Raw genomic sequence first — 24,851 nt, 5'->3', positions numbered from 1 at the left:
AGAAAAAAAAATGTATACATAAATACATGCATACGCTTAATATAAATTTACTGATAATAAAGAATGGCTATAATATATAAATAAAATATTTATATAGAAATATATAAAATATCAAGGCTCTGTATTAGAAATTCTATATAATCAGTTGGTTTCTCACAGAATGCTTTCCTTGATTTTTATCTTACTATTGTCTCCTTAACTACCTATGGTTACAATGATCAAACAAGTATAAGTACCATGTGAATACTGGTTAATATTTTCATTCATATTAAAAAGTAATAAACAACAAAGACATAAATCAGAACAGTACTTGTTTATTGACGATGTAAGCCACTTCTTTGCTGAATCAACAATAGTTTCCTTTTTTTTAAGATTTTTATTTATTTATTCATGAGAGTCACAGAGAGAGAGGCAGAGACACAGGCAGAGGGAGAAGCAGGCTCCATGCAGGGAGCCCTGATGTGGGATTCAATCCTGGGTCTCCAGGATCATGCCCTGAGCCAAAGGCAGACGCTCAACCACTGAGCCACCCAGGCGTCCCCAGATAATAGTTTCTAAATACCAGAAGATACTTCCTTAATTTGGAGGGCTATCCACAATGTAACGAATATAAGCATAAAACACATTTAAATTTATTATCACTAATGTTATTAATATTTTCTCCATCACTTGCTTACATCTAGATAATCGACAAAATGATAAATTAAGCCATGATTTGTAGCCAATTTCTGTAATGTAAATATTCCCATCATGCAGATTTCAAACTATCATGTGATGTCACTGAACGTGGGATCATGAGGAGATAGGAAGGAGCACAGCATTATATAATCTGTCCACCATACAGGTATGATAGATGTAAATAACCTCAGGACCACAGGATCATGTTAAAATGTAGTAGAATAACTTAAAAGTGGAAAGTTGGGGGTATTCATTACCTTTGTTTTTAATATAACTCATGCAATTCTAAGTTTATATCGTTTCATTTTTAATAGCAGCTGTATTTAACAAGTGGCTCACAAAATTCCTAAAAACTTAACGATCAGCTCTCATAAGCCGGGACAAACTGGCTCTAGCACTCCACTGAAGGGAAAAGACATTCTTTTGAAAATGAGTATCAGTAAAAAAGATTACTAGTTTATAAGATTCGTGTTCCTATTAAGTTATAAAGCCATTTATTAAGAAACTGAATTTTCAAACCCTTGTCCAGTCAGTAGATTTGGCTTTTCTGGAGCCAAGTGTGTGTGAGGGGGTTGGGGGTGGGGGAGTTGGATTTTCCCACTTCCCCCACAGCCTTTAACCACCCCCATCAACTCTCCCACAGACACCCACTGCACAGAAGGGATTCATTTAACACACCTCAGGAGAGCTTCACCTTGTCCTATCCAAAATAACTCTTTCTGGAGCCAATTTTTTAGTGTAATTTATTCCAAACCTTTGATGGGGAAACTTGTACTCTTGAAGCTGTTCAGATGTGCAGCCAGCGGGGAGCTCCTAGGCCACATTGGCTTCTACAGCTACAGATGCTGTGGCCAACCCCGACGCCCAGGGACACCACGTGGATTTATAACATTCCTTGAGGGATAGCGGATCCATAGCCTCTAAATGAATGCATTATGCCTATCCACGTACATGTTTTTCATCTGTGACAGGTATTTTATGGATTGGAGCCTTCATTTAAATGTTACATAATCCTCCTTTAACAAATAATGTGAATATTCAATATAATTGAAACAAGAAAGACTGCCTTTGTTTCAGCATAACTGGTTCAAAAATAAAAGGACTTGGTACACATTAGAGACTGATCATCAAAAAGATCAGTTCAGTTACATTAGAAGGTATCATGTCTATCAAAGTTTATTCATAATGAAAGAAATACAAATGATATAAGAATTTTTGCCTCCTTATATGGTCATCTCAAACTCTTCAGGCGTAAGAAACTGGTGAAATGCACCATTTGGTCAAATTACTAATTTGGCTTAACTAAAAGCAAAGCCAGGATGAATCAATTAAAAACCTTAAGTTACAAGATGCCTTTTTACAAAACACTTTTTAAAGAAATTAAGTTGCGCTACTCTGTGGGATAAGACATAAGTGAAATTCTTCCACATTATCACATAGAGTTTTTACTTCAACAACTTAAAGTGTATGAGACTGATGTCAACTCAGGAATCTGTAACCTAATCTTAGAGAGTTTGTACCTGTACCATTTAGCACAATGTAGCTAAACACTCAAAAGGAATCTCTAAAGTGAATGAATGAATTAATGTCTTAATGACTGAAGATAATTTATTAGTGTTATTTTTTAAAGTTTCTTCTGTTGCATAGACTAAAAAATATGTTTGTAATTTTTCTTATGGTACTATTTTTAAGTAAACATTTTCTCTATTAATATTATTAAAATGTAGTCCTTTACTAAATTATCATGTTTTGAATTATGAGAGTCTATAATTAAGAAGTTATAATATGCCTCTATTATTTTTTCCTGTCCAGGATCCACCTCCCTTTCTGCCTTTAATAGGACCCTGACTTTCTCCTGGGAAAATCTCCCCTTCTCAGGATACACTGAGGTTGACCTTGACCCCAGTCCACAGATGGGCATATGATCTAAACCTGGTATAGTCAACAGTTAGTATCCAGGGGCTTTTATACACAAATCCCCTATGTACCTGAGACATACTTATGCAAGGATCTAAGTACCTTTAGCACAAGAGGATAAATAGCATGGGTGCTCCTCTGCTTTGTGTACTGCGCATAACTAACAGTGGCATGGTGAACTTTGCTTTTCTATGCAAGGCAGTGTGCTAAGCATTACCAGAGGTACAAAGATAAGTAAGACAGTGTCTACTTTCTAGGAACATAGAGGCCAGCTTGGAGCCAAATGTATCCCACACCAAGTACAGCATGAGTGCTAGAACAGATGGGTAAGCAAAGGGCTCTCTCAGGAGAAGCAAGAACTGATTCAATGTAATTAGTCTTCACTAGAAACAAGCATCTCTGCATAATTTCAAAAATGGCTTGGTTTTTAACAGGTGCTAGGAAAGAAGCCTCACAAGAAAAAGGAAAAATCTATGGAAAGGTGCTGAATAGTGAAAATGTATAAGGGATGCATGAAAGGTTGGATTTGGAGTAAACTAGGATGAAGGGATTATCAGATTGAGGAGAGCTTTGAACGCTTGACAAAGGAGTTGGGCCTAATTCCACAGGCAATCCTGAGGTATTGCGGTTTGGAAATGAATGAGCTACAAAAACCAAGCTAAAGTTTAATAAGAAAACTCAAGCAGCAGTGTGAAGGATTTCAGGAATAGGCGAAAGTATGTTAGCAGGCAGAAAAAGTAGGGAGGACAATAGTTCATCCAGGTAAGGAAATGTTAGAACTCGAATCATGCAAGCACCAGAAGGCACAAACACAGAGAGATTTTAAAGACTTCCGCACATTGACTAAAATAAATACTCCCTGATAAATAATGGATGTGGGAAGTAAAGGGAGGTGCCAGTACTTCTTGATAGAATGACTCGGAAGCAATTAATACTGCTAATCAAGTAGGAAACTCAAGTTGAGGAACACAGCAGGAAACGCAGGCACATTTTGTACTTTGGAGGTGTGAGGTGCTGGTGACATATGTAAGAGGTATTGAAAGGCAATTGCAAATGAAGATATCTAGTCAGGATGAAGATTAGAACTAAAGGTAGAGATTTAGAAACCATGAGATCTAAAGAGAGACTGTAGGATGGTACGTATGGTTGTGTGGGAAAGGAAGAACCACCAGTGACTCACAATAGTAGAGTTTGAAACCAAAAGAATCCAGAATCATTCAAATAAAGGGATGGATAGCTTTAGGAAGGGAGTGATCACCACATAACAGGAGGAAGAGACAGGAGGAAGGTGGAGAAGAGCATTTGCCCATTAAAAGCTTAAGTTTGTTCATTTGACTTTAACGGAAAGCTTGCAATTTTTAAACAATTTTGTTATATATATATATTAGAGTTTTTTCATTCCTAGGACCAGGGCCAATTAATATACTAGTAAAACTAATAGATATTATGGAAAAGTGATTTAAAGAAGAATAGTCATTTCTATTTCCTCAATCCCAAACACTCTCTCAAATGTTATTTTCCTGGTTTTTCTCTCCCCAAATTAGTCTCCCCCCCCCAAAAAAAAGTAACATCAGGAATTCAGGCAATATTTTTTAGGCTTGCACTTTTCAAACGGTTTCCTGTTCTTTTAAATATTTTAATCAACTTCATTTAAAAACCACTAACCTAGGAACTATTAGTCTATAAAACTTCCATTTGAAAAAGTATATAATCACTTCGATAATGATAGATAATTCAAATTTACTTTAGAAGAGAGATTAAGAGCCTTCTGTTTCTTGCTGTGTTCTGGAAGCTCGGTAATGGGAGGGCATCCAGCCTATGGAGAGGAAAATGAGGAATATTCCTTGCTGAAGATGTATTTATTTTGATAGAAGGATACTGTGGGCCAGAAATACTGCTTTCCAACAAAGATTCTCATGGTGGTCTAGACACACTTTCTGGAATGCAAAAACCAGGACTTTATTCTCCTTTCACAAATGTTCATCTAAGTTTAGATGTTTCCAAAATCTTACATTCTCTTTCAAGTCCTTCAGAAAGTCACACAACAAAATGTTTTTCCCTCTCTCTGTGCAGCTGATTTTTAACTGTGAAAACTTTTAGACCAAAAAAAAAAAAAAAAAGAGAGAGAGAATTATCCAAAATTCAAGGATTGCCATCTATGCTGTAATTTCCCAGAGAAATCTGCAGCAATGAGGGCTTGTGCTCAAATGTTCAGCTGCCACAGTCTTATATGGCTTCTCTGGAAGAAGCCAGAGGCATAAATCCAAGGCAGTCATAGCCTCTTTATGGCTCCAATGGCCAGCCAGAGCTGCTTTTAGATGCCAATGTCCCAATAGCCACAACAAACCAAGCAGAACACTCTATGGAATTCAACCTGGATCTAAACCTGCCCTTGGTAAATAGGAAACCCCATCAGCTGAGCAGGCCCATGGCAAAAGAGACACATATCAAATACAGAGATGTTCAATGCTCCCTCTTTTTCTTCTTCCTCCCTCCCTTTCTTCCTTCCTTCTTTCCTTCCCTCTTTACAACTTTATTAAAGGATAACTGACACAGAATCAACTGCCATATTTAAAGTATTACAATTTGATGAGCTTTGGCATATATATACCCATAAAACCATCACTACAATCAAAAGAACAGACATTTCCATCACCCCTCAAACGTTTCCTTGTGACCCTCTGTAATTCATTTTTCCTTCTATCCCCATGCTCAAAGAATTACTGATCTATTTTCTTTTTTTTTTTTAAGATTTTATTTATTTATTCATGATAGTCACACAGAGAGAGAGAGAGGCAGAGACATAGGCAGAGGGAGAAGCAGGCTCCATGCAGGGAGCCCGACGTGGGATTCGATCCCGGGTCTCCAGGATCGCGCCCTGGGCCAAAGGCAGGCGCCAAACCGCTGCGCCACCCAGGGATCCCCTGATCTATTTTCTATCACTGAAAATGTGTCTGCATCTTAGAATTTATGTAAATGGAATAATGCAGGATTATATGTGTACTCCTTTCTGTCTAGCTTCTTCAGCATAATGATTTTGAGATTCATCATACTGTTCTGTATATCAACATTTTGTCCCTTTTACAGTAGTGTTCCATTACCTGGATATACCACAGTTTAACTATTTACCTACTGATAAGCCCATGGGTTGTTTCCAGTTTCATAAGTGAAGCTGCTATGAACAAATGTATACAAATATTCATGTAGAAATACGCTTTCTTTTGTCTTGTGTAAATGGGGAATAAAATGACTAGGTCATATGGTAGGTAAATATTCTTAAACATTATTGTGGGAAAATTAAGTTACTTAGAAACAGGTTGAGCCTTTCCAGGCTTGTTTTTAATCTTTGTTAGGCAGGTCCACAGTAACATTTAGTGTAGGGCTTGACTTCACAACTAAGGAAAAGCCTTTCTGAGCACCCTGCTGGATGTCCTATGTGTTAAGAGCTCTTTCCACTCTGAGTGGTGGAAAGATGAATTTCTCTTGGTTCTGTGTGAGCTCCAAATATCGTCCTGTTTAAGTCTTCCCACTAATTCCAGGGCCTCAGAATTTTTCTCACATACATACTGACCAGTACTCAGCTAAAGACTTGAAGGTACCCTTTTCACATCTCCACAGCATTTTCTGTCTCTCTCTCCGTGTAGCTTTCTCCTCTCTGGTACTTAGCCCTGAGAATTCTGGACACCTTGACCTCCTCTTTCTCCTCAACTCAGGGAGGACATCACTGCAGCCTGGAAACATTCACCAAGCAGTAAGCTGGGTTAATCATAGGGTTCCCTTCATTTGTTTATCTCTCAGAGATCACTATCTTGTACTGCCTATTTTACCTATTTTAAATATGTATTTATTATTTGAAAAAGAGAAAGAGCATGGAAGGAGAGGGGCAGAGGGAGGAGAGAATCTCAAGCAGACTCCCTGCTGAGCATGGAGCCTGATGTAGGCTTGATTTCATGACCCTGAGATCATGACCTGAGCTGAAATCAAGAGTCAGATTCAGCCAACTAACCACCCAGGCACTACTTTTACTGACTATTTAAAAATAACTAAACACTATTGTTTCACATATTTTTTCCCTTTTTTTAGTTGTCTAACGCAGAAGGGTAAACACAGTCCCTGTTACTCCATCATAGCACATTGTGAAACTGATTCAGGAAATTTAATGTCAGGTTCAAAGAACTTAACTATAAATTCTAAGGATTAATGTTGAACAATTTCTACAAATTTGTCAGTCCAACCCAGAGCCACACAATGTAAGTGTGCTAAGTAGGTTCAGTGTCCCTGACAAAAAAAACCTTATTTTCATTTCCATAAATTAAGATTCAAAGTAATAGTGCGTATTGCTCTATATTTTCGGGTTCTAGCATAATGATTTGATGATATTTTCTCTCTAGTTCTGTGCATGCAAGCATGTGTGTGTGGTGTTCCTATAAACATGCATGAATATATATTTTGTATCCAGCTTTATGACTGGATTTAGACCTAAAATTTATACTTTGTTTAATGCACATAAACAGGAAGTAGCTATTTGTGAATTCATTTGTTAGAATTCTGTTTATAGAAGTAATTTAAAGAATAATGCTTTGTTCACATGAGTGAGAGGCTCCTGTCAGTAGGAAAAAATATGGGGTGAGGTGCCTTAAGGAACACCTTGGAGCTTCACCATACAGTCAGCCGGATTCACTCAAGAGCCCTCTGCATTTCCCATTTGCTAAGATTTAATTTTACTCTCAAAGGAGTAAGCTCTTAACTTGACTGGAGCCTCGCATGAGAATTAGTTGCCCATTCACCTACTCGCACAGCCCCCCTTCCTCCGACTCTGTTCCTAGAGCTGCCTTGGCTGCCTGCCCAGACCCTTGACTTCTTGAATTTGGGCCCATCATGTTTCTCATGCCTGGCTGAACTCAAGGCCATCCACCTTTCCTTGACCTTTGGTATAAACTTTCTAGACTCCTGTCTGCCTGTCCACCTGGCCATTGCTTGGCCTGGTGCCCAGCACATGTTAAAAGCAAAAGGCAAGATTTAGGAATCTACTTGTTTCCTCTGAACACAGAAAGGCAGCCGGCAGTCAAGAGAGATGGATATACTATGTATTTATAAAGTTAAATGAACCAAGGACACAGCTACAATATTAATGCAATTCAGCAAAACACTTTTAATCCAGGCACTGTGCAAAGGTTTAGAATACAAGGTGATTAACACATTAGCCTGATGATGGAGACTCACCTTCTAGTTTGGAAGACTAGCAAGAAAGAGATTGTAATACAGCATGTGACAGAAGCAGTTTCTCCTCGCCTGCTTAATTTTGAACTCTCTACTTTTATTTACATATACATTTGGATAATAGACTATATATAATACTACTACATGAAACTGACACCATGTCCTAACTGATTTCCAGTTTATATGTCTGTCTTTCTAAGTTACAAATTCCCTGAGGATAAGGGCCATGTCATTCCTGACACTTGTCACTTCTTGTGACTAACATAAATTTTCCTTGAATTGAAATACATGAAGCTCACATATATAATGGTCTACTATAAAGTAATAAATTAATTATACAAGCAACACATAATAAACTAAAGAACACCTCTTGATAAATAGCAATGATTCCAATTATCTTAAGAAAGTACAGGTGGTTACAATTCACAATTGGAAGTTAATAGGTTAATTAATTGAGTGGTTAAAAGGTAAAATAAATGTATTAAAGTTGTTTATTATTTGTTCACCCTACCCTAAGCTTTATCTTTAATTTATGTGTGTGGTAGGGTTATATCCATATATAAGCACTATGACACTGCCAGTGCCAACATTTGGGTCATTGACAAGATGGCAATTAGACTTCATATTTTCAAATAAGAAAAATTCTATATCTTGCCATTGTTACCATTTCCCAGTCTTTCAGCCACTACCTTCATCTATCACACCTTTACTCTATATGAAATTGCCTGGAAGAAAGACGATAACCCTAGACAGTTTTGTGTCCAGGAAGAGACAGTAAGTGTTTAGCTAGCAGCCAACAAGGGGCAGGAGGAAGGAAGGACAGTCAAGCTGACTTTTGTGGTTAGGGTTCCTGCAAGTGGCAAAAAGCCAAATATATAATAAAGGAAAATTCTGTATACTTCAGTACAGCTGGATTTGGAGGCTCAAACAATGTCATCAGAACTCCACCTCTCTACCTCACAGCCTGCTCTCCTCTGTGTTGGCTTCATTCTCAGCCTTCATCCAGCTCACTGAACAATTCTACCTTTTGTGGAAGCTGAGTGCACTGTCATATTTTTCTAGAAACTTAACATTGTAATTGATAGTGAATAAAGGGTGAATGAAATTGATTAACCACTCTCTGCTTTGATATGCTGCAATGTCAAGCTCATTGACAAAAGTATTAAAATATGATCTAACCAAGGGATGAGCAGAACTTTCAATTTGGACAATTCCTAAACTCAGTGGTAGCTTCAAGTCTCACAAACACATACTATATATATTATACAAAATGACATAATTCTGTGGGTTTGTTGATGGATATGAACTTTAATAAGCAGTATTTATTCAGTTTATCTCTCAAAGACTATGCTGGGATTTATACTCTAGTTCTTAATTACATTTTATGTCCTCAGTTGCCCACTATTTGAGGTAAAACAATATCATTTAGTTTTCATCTTTGTCTTTGTCTGGCCTGGCTTAGCACATGTAATTTGCGAGGTCAGATTGTATTTTATTCAAGTGTTTATCCCCAGCAGAGTGTCTGTCCAAAGTAGGTGGGTAATAAGTATATTTTATTTTATTTATTTATTTATTTTTTTAAAGATTTTATTTATTTATTCATGATAGTCACACAGAGAGAGACAGAGAGGCAGAGACACAGGCAGAGGGAGAAGCAGGCTCCATGCACCGGGAGCCCGATGTGGGATTCGATCCCGGGTCTCCAGGATCACGCCCCGGGCCAAAGGCAGGCGCCAAACCGCTGCGCCACCCAGGGATCCCAGGTAATAAGTATATTTTAAATGAATGGCTTCCATCTTCAACAGTCCGACTATAGTTTCTGGTGTTTTGCTGACTCTGCCAGTCCCTACATTCTTGTTTGTTAATTCATCCATCTAGTGTCATACCTGTATCTCTCAAGATTCTGGATCATGTGCACTCTGTGTGTGTATGTGTGTGTATGCTTTAATTAAGGTATTATAGTACAGCACAATAATCTCAATTGCTCAACTGTACAATTTGATGAATTTTTACCAAGAGAATCAATTTGTGTGACCATTAACCAGCTCAATAAGTAAAGCATTTCTGGGGAGGCTTCCTCCTTATGCCACTTCCAGTGTCCCACCAAAGATAACTACTATTCTGACCTCTATTATTATAGATTATCCTATTTTTGAACTTCATATGAATAAAATCGTACACTATATCAGTTATCTTTCCTATATAACAAACCACCCCAAAACTTAATTGTTTAAAACAACCATTATTTGTTCATAATCCTCTGGGTCGGCAATTTGGCTTGGGCTCAGCTGGGAAGTTCTTCTGCTTTTCTCAGCTGGGGTCACTTATGTGGCTACAGTTATGTGGCAACTCAGTTTGGTGGCTCATGATCTAACAAGGCTCAAATAAATACCTAGTGGTTTTTGCTGTTAATTGGGCTGTATGTGTCTAGCAGAACAGACTAGGCATTATCATGTGACATCTGTGTTCTAAGAGGGTAAGTGCTACAAGCCTCTGAGACCCAGGTTGAGGAGTCATACAATGGTACCTCCCCCCCACCTCATATCCCGATGACCAAAGCAAGTCATAACAGCAACTGATATTCAAGGAAGGAACATATAAACTCTGTATCCTGTTAAGAATAGTTGCAAAAATATGTGGCCACTTTTAATTCATCGCATACAGTATGTACTACTTATGTCTGACTTTTTCATTCAATATTATATCTATGAGATTCATACATGATATTATAAATATTATTAATTTGTTCTTTTTTTCTTGTGGGTATTCTATTATATGAAAATACCACAAACTATATATACATTCTACTGGTGATGGGCCTACAGATTGTTTTCAGTTTGGAGCCATTATGAATAAAGCTGCTATGAACATTCCTGTACATATCCTCTAGTGGACACAGGTACTCATATCTACTGAGTATATGCGGAAGAGTAAATGTATTGGGTAACAGGGTATGTGTATGTTTAGCTTTAATTATACAAATATATATTTTTCCAAGTGGTTATTTGGCAAAGGGTTATGATCTAGAAGTTTCATAGTGGCTTGGAAAACTATTTCAATACTATTCCCTATATGTTTTCTTGGGTTTTCAAACAAAACCATGGATTTTTTTTTTCCTCTGTCATGTACTGCTCTTACTCTTTTAATGGTAAAAAAAGATTTCAACATAGCCATTTCTTAATTAATTTGATCTAGACACATTTCCTTGAGCAATCAAAACACCAACCCTCTTTTCTGAATGGTCTAGAGATAAATAACAAATCTAATATGTCTAATGGACAGACTATGCAGCAGCAGAGTCAAATATACGTGATCAGAATCATACCAACACTAAAGTGTGAGAGAAGGGTAAAGGGAGAATAGTAACATTTATTAGAGACCCACTGTGGGACAGTCCCTGTGCTATGTACTCTGCCCATGGACTCTCACTGGGTCCTCACAAAAATATTGGGAGGTAGGTTTGATTATTCCCATATTTAGATGAGTAACTGAGACTCATTATCTACTTAAAGTCACATTTCACCTGCTAAGTAGTAGAATCTAGATCTAGATTTTCATATGCAGTACCTAGCACTGTACCAAATAATTATGAAATAAAGATCTTTAAAGTGAGCAAGATTCATTAATTGCAGCTGAGTGGTGCATTAATTGCACCTCCGTAACTGATCCACTTATCAACACTCAAATACACTGAGGCTCAGGGAAAGCCAAAATGATAGGAGTTGCAAACTTCTCAACATGTTCCCAGAACACACACTAAAAATGTCTCATATAGTTTGTTATGAATTGTTTTTCAAGTCAAATCCCCCCCCCCACTGCCTCAGGTATTAGAGAGTGAATACCTCTTTCCACATGCCCAAGAGTGAGGACCACCGTGTGGTTGAAGTACTCCACGGTGCCAGGAGAACATACTAGAGCCCACATTCATGTGTTCTGTTTCTTGATGGTATTTTCCCAATTATAAATTCCTCTTTGCCCACACATGATAACCTTTTGAGCTCCCAAATGAAGCTCTTGGTGCCCTGTTAAAGTCCCTGTTTCCACTTTCTCCATTAGCCCCAAACCACTTAGCACCCCCAGATGCTGGACCAGTCTCTCCTGTGCATGCCAGACACCCTACAGGCCCTTCTGTCTTTGCTCAACCCTTTCACTGAACACAACACAGCCCATTCAAACATATATATGAGGCACAATTTACAATTAAGAGTATTTAGTCTGGGCTTCCTCCAGTTTTGTCACCATAGGGAAACACTTGGTTCAGCTTTACGTACTATGAAAACCACATACCTCCATACACAACTGACAGTTCTCCCATTTTGCAACACACACACACACCTCAGTCTCTTCATGGAAGTTCATCAATACCTTTGTCTTTTTTAGTCTGCAAGGCATTTTTTCTTCCCTCAAAGCTACATATTTTCCATAATTACTAGGCCTTTCTTAAGAAAAGAAAAATAAACAAAATCAATAATCTATACATGTTGCAATTGTCTCAGTCTTTCAAGTACTTTCCCAAACTGTGACTCAGCATGGTGCTTTGAAGATTACCCACCCCAGGCTAAATAAAAATGAATGTCCTTCTCTTGATTACTACCTAAAAGAAAAAGAGCCTGAAATCTCCTGAGTTCTTAGAACTTTCACCCCTGGACGACACATGGAAAGTGTCTGCGAAAAGGCAACACTACTTGTTGGAACTTGGGGGCTTTATTGTGAAGGCTGAATGCATAATGAATGATTAAGAGAATAGGCTCCGGAGGTTTGAATCCTAGGCCTGCTATTGGCCAACAGTGTGACCTTGGGAAGATTATTTCACCTTCCAGAAAATAGAAATGATGTTATCTATTTCATATTATTGCTGTGGGAATCCATGAGATAATTCATGAAAAGCGCTTCTTTCAATGCCTACCTAGCATTTAATAAGGTCTTGATAAATGCTGTTCAACAAGCTGTCAGAATCACCATTGCTTCTTCAGCCTGCCTCCCTATCTTTGTCTTCCTTCTTATTCCTGAACTATTGCCCTAACATGGAAATTTCCACCCTCTGTCATTACTTCTCATACTCTATTTCCAATTTGGCTCAACTTCATCCCTCCCCACAACATGAATTCCTACAAACCCACCAGGGTCTTCCACATGCCCTGTGGAACCTCTATCTCGATGTAAACGCACATTTTGTCTTTTTTCCTCAATGCTGGCTTGCCCCTGAAGATACCATTTCTCTAAAAATCCTTTCTAATGGTAACTACTCATTCCATAACCTATCACCTTTGAGATGAGCGTATCCCAATCACAAACTTAGTTCAGTCATCCTAACATCTGCTTACCTCTCAGTTGAAAACCATCCATATATATCACTTTCCTCCATTTTTTTGCTGCCATGTTTCTTAGCTCTTTCATAAATTATACTTGATTTGAATTTTGTTCTTACTCATGTATTTAACAATTATGCTGCATTAATAGGTACATGAAACTGCATCATGCACTTAGGAATATAAAGATAAATAAGACATTATTCAAGTTCTATGAGTTAGCAGTCTGGTGGGAAGGTAGATACATAATAAGAGAACATTATTTATTATGAGTGCTATCAAGGAGATAAGTACTGGTATAACAGAAGCTCACGTCCTGCAGGCACCTCCATGTCCATTATGTCTTCCTCTCCAGGGCCCATACCTTATATAACCTGATCACCTCAACTTTTCTACTTGCCCTCCCTATAAACAGACCCCTCCATTGTATATCTGATTATCTATAATTTGGAATTGCTCAGCTTCAGGATCTTAAACTCTTAAATGCCCCTTATTGATGATAACCTCCAATCCCTACTCTCTGCCCTGCTCTCTGCCCTATGAAACCTGCTCTCTGCCCTCATTTTTCTTCATTTCCCAAAACATTCCCTATTCTTACTATTCATTGATCCCATTTATGCCATTTTAATATCTCTATCTAGTGTCATTTATTCCCTTAGCCCATGTTCTCCAGTCTTACTAAAGCATTCCTAACCTGGGTCTTCAAACAATCCACAGTCACATTTTCTTCTCCCAAGGTTCTAACCATTATTGGAAACGATTAAAAATAAAAATAGAAATAATTCAAAAACCGAATAGTTCCATTAAGTCCAATCCAATCTCAACTGGCAAATTTTCCTATGTAATAGTACTTTCATTCAGTGAAACCCAATTACATTCCCTACAAAGCCAATTCCACATCATTTCCTTTTCTCCAAATCCTCCTACCACATTACCTCAGCCAAAGCCACGGGATAGATCTTTTAACTTGCCCCTTTCCTCTTCAAAATATCTTTAAACTCCCATCCATTTTCTCTTTCTTTCTTCCCAGCACAGAGAACAGAACAGGTTCCTGCTCTCCAAGGCTAACTAACCACTATGCTTGTGACCTTGCTCTTGGCCAGTTCATCTTCTTGGAGCACTTCATATCAGTTGTCATTCACTTGAGTCTTCTCTTTCATCCTCTCCACTGGTCCTTCCCCTTCAGCCTACAAGCAAGCTATAATCTCTCTTCCAATCCTAAAAGAGCATTCCCTTGATATGCTACCCCTTGAGCTATCTTCCATTTTCTTTTCTCTTTTCTTTTCTTCACTGCCAACTTCTTGAAACAAACCTATACTCGTTGATTTCCACTTCCTGGCCACCCACTCATATCTTATGCCTATGCAATCTGCCTTCCAGCCATGGAGCTCTAATAACAGTGCCTTACTTACAGATCACCAAGGAAAATACAAGATACTAGAGAAATCATTTGAAACCAAGGTTAAATAGAATAGAGTTAGGCTTTTTCAGTGAACTTCTCATAAGAATTAAACACCACCCAATTCTCACAATTGTGTGTTGTTGATTTAAAAGGAGGAAAAAAATGTTCTTGATTTTCAGAAAAAGGAAGAAACTTCAGGATGTAAATTACAAATCACATGGGTTCTTTTTCATCTTCCCTGAAGTACTCTTAATTTTTAGAGCATAATGACAGTATATGGTGTTTTATATAACTATCTTGATTTATAATATGTAAATTTTCCATTTTGTGTGAAATGAATCATAGATCTTATGGTTCATACAATCGTCTTTATTTCTAAAAGTAGTTCCCCGATATAGCAATGAATGAATTTAACTAATTCTTTCAGTATTCTGAAGAAAGACAGCAATAAAAATTTGGGGAAAACATACCTAGAATGCAGATATGTCTATAATCTCCGGTCCTAGCTGTCAATGACCATGACGCACACTCTTCTAACCACAGCAGAATAAAATTCAAGATTAATAGTATGTTTTCATGAGTTTTAGGAGTTTTTTACATGTTGCTGGTTTGTCCATGCTTTTGCTATAACTCACTTTTACTGTGATTCTGCTGACAATCTGTTCTAATGCATTCTTGTCTTCCAAAGTGTATCATTACTTCTGCCTTGACATATCCATATTAGTGTCATCAATTAACCCCATACTTGCCAGTTTCACAATATAAATGCTTTATAATTAGAATAATAACATTCAATCATAGTATAAGAATCAACTGAGCCTTCAGAAAACTGAGGGTGTGATCTCTCTGTCTGATCTCTCCAGGTTTCAGACAACAATTTCTATTTCTACCTCATGCCATGCAGGGTGATATCTAAGAGTGTCTAAAGAGTGAGAGTCTTTCTGTCATTTTAGACAAATTTAAAGTGTTAAGTTTTTATTATACTAGAAGAAAGGTAGGAGCAAAGCATGACCTGAAGAGTGTTAAAAATTCTTGGTTCATAGATTTTGTTTCTTAGAGTGTTCCTTTCATAGGTATATTCTAGAGTAACCATCATATCACATCATATCACATAGTTAAGCAGGAAAGAACTGAATTCTGTTTGCAAGTACATAGAAAATGCCAGAGCCAGATAGCCAGGTTGCATGGAGGTTACCCTCTCTCCTGCAAAATTATTATAAAGGGAACAAAGTACAGAGAGCCAAGGCTATCTTTTAGTTTTAATGATCTAAGAATTCAGAGTGGAGAAATAATCATTTTCTTATATTTCACCAAGAGTTTGTTCAGTTAAGAGCGTTAATTCTCTTAACTGTGGAACAGTAATGCACCTTTCCATGGCTATTTCTTGACAAGTGAAGAAGCCTGGGGTAAAATCCTCTATACCATAATTAAGGCTGGAATACATCTTGTCCTTCATCCAAGACTGCTTACTTATACAATGTTATTCACACACCAAAGGGAATTCTAGTTACCATGAAAAACAAGCCACAGGGACACTATAGAAATTTCCCACAATTATTTGTTCCAAAGTAAATACATTTCCTTTGATTTTGACAGAACCATAAAACACAGAAGTGTATTGTGAAGCTCTGTTTAGCTGTGTGTTTACCAATACCCTGGAGGCTTTACTCTTTGAAACACAGCAAGATTACATCATGCTGTTTCATCTCTCATCACTTGGCATGCATGTATGTTATACCTAACAATCAAACATCAGCAGGGAAAAACAATGAACTAATTCATGAATCAGGATTCTGTTTTATATACCACTTGTGGAGGATAATCATGACTTAGCTTAAATAAGACTTAAAGAAGACCTGATTACAGTTCTCAAAGCAGGAAAGTGTTGACCAAGCCTGGGTCCGTGATATAACACATGAAACAATCTACTCATACTTTCTTTGCTAAAGGAGCATATAGACGTTAACTCATGTAACAGGGTATGAACAAACAACAGAACATGCAGAAGACTGCCCTTTCTAAATTTTGTCACCATTCTTCTTGTCCATGATAACAATAACTGTTTTTGCTGAACTTTCTTTTCTCTTCCAATTGAAAAGGCTTTCAAATGCTTGAGCTCCTGTAACTCTTACTCTCCAAAATCAGTCACTTCAGGGGAGTATTTTGTTTTTATTTTAGATGGCAAACTTCAGTTTTTACTCTATCTCTACTTCATTAGATTATGGGTACAGTGGTATTATAAAAGAGTGATAAACGCTCACATACCCCATAAGAAGTCTCACTACTTTATAGTTCTGCGTGTGTGGCTATCCTTTCATTCATTAATTCGCTCAGTAAATATTGAGCATTTAAACTATGCCAGGTGTTGACCTTCCGAGAAACAATACAGAAGGATTTTGTAGTTCTATGGCCTTCTTAATTCTGGTTCATTCACATCCTTTCCCATAGCTACACTTTAGCTTTACATCACCTAGAACTGGGTCACTTAAGACTCCTAAAAGCAAACCACAGCTTTCTATCTATGCCCTTTCCCCACTCCTTTATTTTTTTAAAGCTAGTCTTTGATATTGCTGATACTTTTAGTTTCTCATCACTTGGAGGCCACCAAACATACCTGGATTCAGATACTAGCTCACCTAGATCCATGTTTAGTCATTATGGCAACAGTCTAGCCAGTATCTGCCTTTCTAGTTTCCTTTGTCCTTTCATTGCCTTCACCAAGATAAAACCCAACTCAGTTTAAACCCAGCTGGATTCATGGAAGCATCAGTAGATGGCATGGCTCCAGACAAAGTATTAGCCTTTAGAATCAGCCTGTGGTTTGCATCTGCTTTGGCCAGCTGTCAGCTGTGTGACTTTAATAAAGTTATTAATCTCGACAGACCCCAGTTTCTCCATCCACATCATGGAAATAATAATTACTATATTTCAGGCTTTGCTATGAGGAATAGAGAATGGGCACTTTAATTATATAGCATAGATGCTGGGCATGTAGTAGGCATGAATAAATAGGAACTAGCATTATTTTATCTATTTCTGGTTCAGGTCTGCTAAGCCTTTCTGGAGAAAATTACATATTCATGTTACTGGGCTCCATTATAAATTTATGAGCTCCAATCTTAACTGGGCCCTCAAGGGTTTCTCATCTACTCCATTTCCGTTCTCCATAACAGCTGTTCCAAATCTTTATCACTTTCCTCAAGGGTCCAACCAGCTCCCTGCCTCCCCTGCTCTCAGCAGGTGGCTTAACCTCCCCTTCACTGAGATAACAGGTGCCTATGAGCAAGTCTACTTCTGTCCTGACAACCAATCGGCCATGTCATCACACCTCCTCTCCTGCTTCACTTATATCTCAAAAAAAAGAGGTATCCTATTCACTCAATCACTAAATGACTCAGAAAGTATTTATTGAATGTGTACCAATCTTATGTCAAGCCCTGTGCTGGGTGCCAACTTGTCTTCAAACGCTCTAGCCTCATGGAGGAATCAGGCCCACAAACAAACCAGAACCAAACAACACGATCTATGCTACAACTGATGTGAAGACAGATACTAGCCAAGACTTGCACAGGCAGCTAGGACAGCTTCAGTTAGGAGTCTGCATCTCAGCTGAAAACTGAAGAAGAGTAGCCAGGGCCTTTCAGACAAAAAAAAAAGCAAGACAATGTGCCAATCATGGAGACATGGAAAAGCCAGGTGCTGGCCATGGGTCAAGTACCAAGGGAATGAGTGAGTTAACACTTAAAGTGTAATGGGATAGGAAATTCCATGTATTAAAGGGTAGAAACCAGTCAAATGATTTCTTACTCTTTTAGTCCTTTAAAAAATACTATCTAAACAACATTCAGATAGGACACATACTGCATAGAGCCCTCTGCCTGAAGATAAGACCCTGCAGCTCTGTGGAAAATCCCAGACTTCATTGTGGGGGTAGATGGCAGAGAATTGCTGTGGCCCATAGCACGTCACTAAAGCTTGTCCAGAATGTCTTTCTAGTAAATCATGAAGGTCTCCAAGCTTTCTTTTTATGCTTTCCAAAGAAGAAACTGTCAGCCCACATTATCTATATTCCAACAGGTCCTATGATATTGTGATTTATAATAAATACATATCAAGTCTTCATCCCCATTTCTGGCACAGAGCCCTTGAAACCATTGGAATTTCCTAAGTAATGAGAGCAATAAAACTAGGTGATTTTTGTTATGTTAATTAGATGATTTTTGGAAAGCACCTAAGGAGGAGGGCTGGTTGCCAGGAGAACCAACCAATGTGACTGGGGGGCTGAAACTTTCAGTCCTGCCCTTGACCTCTGGGGAGAAGAGGGGGCGGAGTTTGAATCATTCACCAATGTCAATGATTTAATCAGTCATGCCTATGTAATGAAGCCTCTGTAAAAACTCAAAGGGACAGAGTTTCAAGAGCTTCTGGATTGGTGAAAATAGGGAAACGTGGGGAGGGTGGTGCCCTGGAAGAGCTCATAGAAGCTCTGCACCCTTCTCCACACCTTGCCTTATGAATCTTTTCCATTCAGCTTCTCCTAAGTTATATCCTTTTAAACTGGTAAGCTAGTAAATAAAACGTTTCTCTGAGTTCTGTGAGCCATTCTACCAAGTTAATCAAACCCAAAGAGGGAGTCATGGGAACCTCTGATTCACAGCTAGTCCAACAGAAGCACAGGTAACAGCCTGGGCTTTCTATTGACATCTGAAGTGGAGGGCAGGCTTGTCGAACTGAGCCACTAATCTGTGGAATCTAATGCTATCTCTAGGTAGACAGTGTCAGAATTGAATTGAATTGTAGGACACCCAGCTGGTATCCAAGAATTGCCTGGACGTATGTTCTTCAGTCCTCAAGCACACATGCTGCTGACAACGTCCTTTGTTCTACTTCCATACTTCCTCACAGTTTAGCATTATTATTATTTTGAATTACCTATGAAGGGAACACTATGATCTTTTTCATGGTGAGGGCCTTTCAAGAAAGAAATTGTACCTGAATTTACCTTTGTATACCCAACACCAAGGACAACACTGAGTACACATATACTGCTATGAAATTTGCTTTTTTCCCCATTAATATGTTATGGAAATCATTCCATATCATTGCAAACCTCATTCTTCTTAATAGCTGCATAGTATTCCATTGTAGAGAAGTCCTAAAATTTAATTTCTGTTGGTGAAAACATAGGTTATTTCTAATTTTTCTTTACTACTAATAATGCCATACTGAGTATTTTTATAACTATATCTTTGTGCAGGTGTGTGAATGCATCGGTAGGATAAATTCCTAGAAATGGATCCATTTTAAATGTTTCATAAATATTAACAAACTCTTTTCCAAAAATAAATATTTTTCAGTTCACATTTCCACCAAGAGTTGTTTGAGAGTACTGGCTTCCTCATATCCTCATAAACACTAAATAACTCTATTTTAAAATTGTTGCCAACTGGATATGTGAAAAATATATCACTCTGCCTTTAATCTACATTTCATTGAATATAAAGAGGTCAAGGACCTTTCAACATGTTTAATAGACATTTGTATTTATTCTTTTATAAACTACCTGTTAGTATATGTTGCTTGTTCTTTTTTTGCAATGTTGACTTCTAATTAATTTGCAAGAACTTTTCTAGCTTTTCTAAGTTTTCTTTTACCATATTGGTTGCAAATAGTTTTCAATTCAATGAAGCATTTTCCAGTGTTTAATGGTTATATGTTCTGGGTGGATTTTATCTTTTATTAATATTAAAATAGCCCCTCTGTTCTGTTTAATGTATTTTGTCTTAAATGTTTCCTTTCTCATATATTTCATCCCCGATTTCCTTTTGCATGCATGTACCTGATGTATCTTTTCATGTCTCTTTTTAAAAATAATTCTTTGTCATTTACTTTTAAGTATGTCTCTTATAAATAGAAAATAGTGATCTTGCTTTTTCACCTAATTGGAAAGCCTTTGCTTGTGAGCGTGTGTGTTTGTTGTTGAGTGGTGTGGGGAAGAGAAGGAACTCACATTCATTCTGCCCATTCATATCTTCTTACTACTGATTTACACTTCTTGCTGCCTTCTTAATTTGTACTTCAATTTATTATATCTGCTTTTCACTTCCTTTCTTTATTAGCTTGTGCTTATTTCACTTTAAGAAATATAACTGAACTTCTATTTTTCTAGCAAAGTCAAGAATTATTCAAAATCTATAAACTATCTCCATACAACCATCAAGAGCAGAACTTCAGCAGAATTTTAACTCCTCTCCCCACTTTCACTGAAGTAAACTGAAATTTTAGTTACAGATTGTTTTGCTGTTATAATCTATCTCCTCTGGTATAAAAATCCTTAAAATTTGCATTAAATTTTACAATGACAGTACCTGTTAGGTAATATGAATTTCATACTCACCATTCTATCTTGTATGCCTTGGCTTTCCTTCTTGATTTCTTTATTCTGGTTTATTTTTCATTTGGCTGGAGTACTTCCCTCAGTATTTTTATAAAAGGTATATAGGTAGCATGTTTTCTATGTCTTCTCACATCTTCACAATCAAATGATAATTTGGGTGGATGTGGAATACTGGGGCTATGGTCCTTTTTCCTTAGAATCCATCATCTCTTAGTTTATACTGTTTGCCTATGAAAAGTTGATTTCAATTTGATTATCTTTCTTGGTGAGTAATCTGGGTTTTTTGCCTGGAAGCTTGGATTGAGACTTTTCAAAGCATATGAAGTAAAAAGTTACTCAAAAAAAAAAATTAAGTCTGTTCTAAGGATTTAATGATTTCACAAAAGCAATTTAAGAATAATTTATATTTTACTTTTAAAAGTGGCTAATTTTTACCAAAGGCATAATTAGTTTTTTTTAACTGAGTAGTAAAAGAGCAAATGTGATTATCTCTATGATTAAAAAAATTAGGTTATACCAAATGAATTCTTTTCTAATAGCAAGGGTTTTGAGAAAAGTTTATAAAACTAAGCACTGCAAAATAAGTTTCTCAAAAGCCCAGGAGGTTCTCCGGAATTGGGAGGGAATTCTGGATTCAATCATGTAACATTCATTCAATGGAAGAGAATGTGTCAGGCACTTTATTTACATTATTTTCTTCAGAAGTGGTTCTCAAAGAAGTTAAACACTTAGTCAAGATCCTACCACTGGTAGATAAGTGGTAGAACATGGATTTGAACCCAAGATTCTATGCTCCAGTACATATCCACTTCTCAGCACACCCTATTATGTGGTGTCAACAACGTTCAAGGCAGTTAGTTAGGAGTTGTGAGGGATGCAAAGGTGAATGTCACCAAGTCCCAGTCTTCAGGTTGGGTACATCTAGTTGTTATTTAGCTAGGTAAACCCTACTTAATGAACTTAGTTTTTTTAAAAATAGCACTTTTCTTCTTGTTAATAAAAATTAGGCCACAAATCGGTGATTCAGAAGAAAAAATGTCCTTATCCAGATGCATTTTTATATATTAGCATTTAGGGCAAATTGCCCAGAAATCCAATGCTAATTTACCCCCAGGATCTCAGCCTATAGTTACTGCTGAAATTTTTGGCAAGTAGATTTCCCCAAGGGTAATAATCAAATTAAGAAGTATTCTTAAAGAAAAGGTGTGAGAGTCTTGGGCAACAGTTCAAAGCTTAGTGTTCAAAGGTGGGAGGGGTAATCAGCCAAGTGGTGTTCCAGCATAGAAGAGGTGAGAGGTTGCCTATTTACCTTGCCTAAGCTCCTGCTTAATGGATCAGTGGTGGAGTTTGATGTGCAATGGTGACAGTCTGTACTTTGTACCCAAAATTAAAGTGGACCATGTTTTAACTCCTAACTCCAAAGTTACTATAGCAGATTTGGGGAGTGAACATGTCCAGGGTCAGTCCTGAATGTTCTACAAGTATGAAATAACAGTGTGAGTTCAGCAATCCAGATAAACACCTCCCATACCCCCCACCACTCTCTTAGAATAGACTCTAAATTGATGAATTCTGCCCCATTGAACTGAGAGTCCCCTTAGACCAACCAGAAAATAACAGTAACAATAATAGCTAACTTTATTGATCATTTACATGTGATATGTACTATCCTAAGTGCTTTACCATTCATTAATCCCCACAACAATGCTATAAGCTTATATATCTGTTTTATACATGAGAAAACTGAGGCCTAGTGAGATTAAGTGATTTAATGATGCTTATACAGTACGTAAATGACAGATCCAAGATTAGAACCCGGATAGACTGGCCCTGAGCTTGCATTACCAACCTAGTGGTCACATCTGACCACTAGAGAAGATTTTCTCTATCACTTGGATCAATCTTGCTTAGGCTGAGTGAAAGTTTGGTTGAGGAAACTGACTCACTAGAGGACCAACTCCTACAAAGTTAAGAGCTTTTGCAGATCCCAAAGGGATCTAGAAGAAGGAATGTCAACATTTAAACATCAAGATGGGATGGGGTCAAATCATGGGAGGACAATATTAAGGGGAAGCTACAACTGAATGGGCAGGTCAGTACTCATCCCCAAAACACTCCATAGCAACAAGATTAAGAAATGCCCACTACCTGGTAAACCAAAGAATACTGAACCTGCTCACTGACCTCATCAGAGCTGATTTAAGAATTGAGTATGGTTGAGCCAAATGGAAGCATTATGGGAAAGTAACTGAAAAAAGGGGAGAAGCTAGAAATTAAAATAAACATAAAAGGAACAATTTTCAAGTCCATGTCCAATTACAACTTGAGAAAACATCTACTTATAATTTCCCATTTCGAGTTAAATTTCTTCTGCCAAGATACCTGACCTACTTTAATGTCTCTTTCTTTTATGCTTCACATAAAATACACGGTTAGTACAAATTTGTTCATGGATATCAAGTGTAAGACAGAAGGAAGGAGAGCCCTCAGTGTCATTCCTGTCTCCCAGTGATTGTATTGGAGAATCACTTCCTCTTTGCCAATTAGCACTCTCCAGGATAGGATATCTACTCTAGAAAGCCTGCAGCTGTACTCTCAAGTAGGCACTGGTTAGATATGTTATAGCTGCTCCAGATGGCTTGATAGTAAGATATGGTGTGTGGCAAACCAAGGAATCATCAATCCAGCATAATACAGACAATCTGGCTTTTTTTTTTCTTAAAAGACCAACAGAGTGTCTCATGCTGACTAAAATTCATCTTCAGCAAAGTAAGACTGAGGAACCTAGAGGTAAGAACACAGGTATCAGCTTTCCTGGCTGGCTTTTTAACTTTATATAGCTGTGAAAAAAAACAAGGTTATTTTAGTTATTTGAATCTCCCCATATTCAGTCAAGGATGTCTCTGGCTGTCAAGAGAAAATGTTGGCAGCAGGAAGGGGAGATTGGGCACCTTTTATTTCCATCAATCCTAGAGGCATTGCTTTTTGCCAAACTGCCCACCCCACATGAAAGGATTCTCTTTCTTCTGGTTTTGATCTAGTTCTCTGGCAAGACAAATGTGATTTTTCTTAGCACTTTTCTTCCTTCAGCCAAGGCACAGACATGGTCTCACTTCTATAATCCTTTAACCTATGCACCAGAGTTGATGGTGAGTCTGCTAGAGTTCCATCTAGACCAGCTGAGGAAACAGGGTGTCACTTCCTGAGGAGGACACAGGTCTAGAGAAAGACATAAGCTCAACGAGATGAAGGTCTGTGTCAGTCTTGAACAACCCTGTGGTTCCAGCACTAACATAATACCTGGCACATACGGACATCCAGTAAATGAGGGTGGGTGTTCAATAACTTCTACAAACCTTCTTTTGTACAGAAGCTAGTGGTGCTAGCTGGCAGTGCATTAGATAATCTGGAAGAAATTTTATCCCATCTGTATTCTCAGTGGCCAACACTACAGATTATAACATCTTTTCCTAACGTATTTCATGGGACACTAGACTCAAAATGTGCTCAGCAAAAACTTGATTGCACAATCAAGTAAGCTTGAAATACTGCACACCACAGGCCCTTTCAAGAGTCCCTATTCACATTAACCTACTAAGGAGATTTTTCAGTCTTTCTGTAAAGAAGTATGTTTAACTTCAATCCAAAATTGCTTCAAATGTTTTTGATCATGCAATCTTCACCTTGCACCTACTACTTACTATCCCATGGAAGTAGTGCTCCTCTGAACTCACCTTGGAGTTTTATTTAGAAACACCGAGTTATGTCATAATTAGACCTCTATGGCTCCCGACAGTCCTTTGAGTGGATATTTGAGACTTTTCTCTAACATAGTTAATAACATGAACTTGATGAATTATAATTTCCAAATCGCCCTGCATGAAAATAGAGATAATGAGTTCTTTCTGCCTTCCTCTAAGAAGAGGTT

The 24,851-nt window shown here is 37.7% G+C and overlaps 1 protein-coding gene across 15 annotated transcripts in view; it reads right to left on the bottom strand.

Moving 5' to 3' along the window:
- The window catches only part of LOC112671623 (eukaryotic translation initiation factor 1-like), a 141,262-nt gene that overhangs the window by 66,603 nt on the left and 49,808 nt on the right, over positions 1–24,851 (bottom strand). For 9 of the 15 annotated variants that reach the window (XR_003143739.3, XR_004811431.2, XR_007407842.1 and 6 more), the window contains exon 4: positions 7,819–7,906. The exons of 5 other annotated variants lie outside the window; for them this stretch is intronic. The gene's annotated coding sequence lies outside the window, so the exon portion shown is untranslated. Of the gene's footprint in view, positions 1–7,818; positions 7,907–20,939; positions 21,152–24,851 lie in introns of those variants that run through there. One more of the 15 variants, XR_004811437.2, reaches the window with a different exon arrangement.

The sequence above is a fragment of the Canis lupus genome, chromosome 32 (genome assembly GCF_003254725.2).
Source record: "Canis lupus dingo isolate Sandy chromosome 32, ASM325472v2, whole genome shotgun sequence".
NCBI lineage: Eukaryota > Metazoa > Chordata > Mammalia > Carnivora > Canidae > Canis > Canis lupus.
This window is presented reverse-complemented; position numbering and strand designations above follow the sequence as displayed.